Source organism: Primulina huaijiensis, unplaced genomic scaffold (assembly GCF_012295235.1).
Source record: "Primulina huaijiensis isolate GDHJ02 unplaced genomic scaffold, ASM1229523v2 scaffold25037, whole genome shotgun sequence".
NCBI lineage: Eukaryota > Viridiplantae > Streptophyta > Magnoliopsida > Lamiales > Gesneriaceae > Primulina > Primulina huaijiensis.
The window spans coordinates 403,874-404,893 of NW_027356117.1; positions in this window are offsets into that span (position 1 = coordinate 403,874).

Consider the following 1,020-nt stretch of genomic DNA (forward strand, 5'->3'; position numbering starts at 1 on the left):
TGAACAACCCACAATTTATGGGCAAGATACTAACATATTAATTTTAAAATCAAGATGATATTCTCCTTTTTACATGAGGAATTCGTAATTGAAAATCGACAATATTAGATATTTAATATAAACTCGTATGAGCTCATTTAGGCCCACCTTTAAATGGGTTGACAAAATTTCAACCCAACCCATTTAAATTGTTTGGTGGTGTGGGCCAATAGACGGACCCAACTCAAATTGATGAGTCTAATCACAACGATCCTTTAACTTGTTTTATTCAAATAATTTATAAATATAAACCGCCAAAAAATATTGATTGAATTTTTTTTATTTAAACACATAAATTCTAGCCAGCGGTTATAAATAAAGAGATTTAAAAATTAGAAACTTTTTTTTTTTATATAAAAATGGTATATTATAATAATTTTTTTAACCATATTTTGTTAAAGTAATTTAAATATAAACCTTTGCAAAAAATATTTTTTTAACTCATTAGTTATAGCCAACATCACAAAAAAATAAAATAAAATAACGAGCACATGAAAAAAATTTAATAAGACATCAAAAAAAATTCACAATTCAACAATGAACTATTTCTAAACTTTAATTAATTGAATTGGCATAATGAAAAGATAAATAAAAAAAACTAAATCATTAGATTAAAAATAATATATTGTAATGTGGGTAGACAACAATAAAAACAAGCAATTAATAGTAACATCATAATTTTAAAATCAAGATGATAATCTTCCTTTTATACGAGGAATTCATGATTGAAAAGCGATAATAGTATATATATTGATATTTAATACAAACTCGCTCGGACTCATTTAGTTCCACCTTTAAATAAGTTGACAAAATTTCAACCCAACACACTTAAATTATTTGGCGATGTGGGCCAAAGAGACGAACTCAACCCAAATTGACGGGTCTAATCACAACGATCTTTTACCGTGTTTTATTCAAATAATTTATAAATATAAACCACAAAAATGTTGGTTCAAATTTTTTTTATTTAAACACATAAAT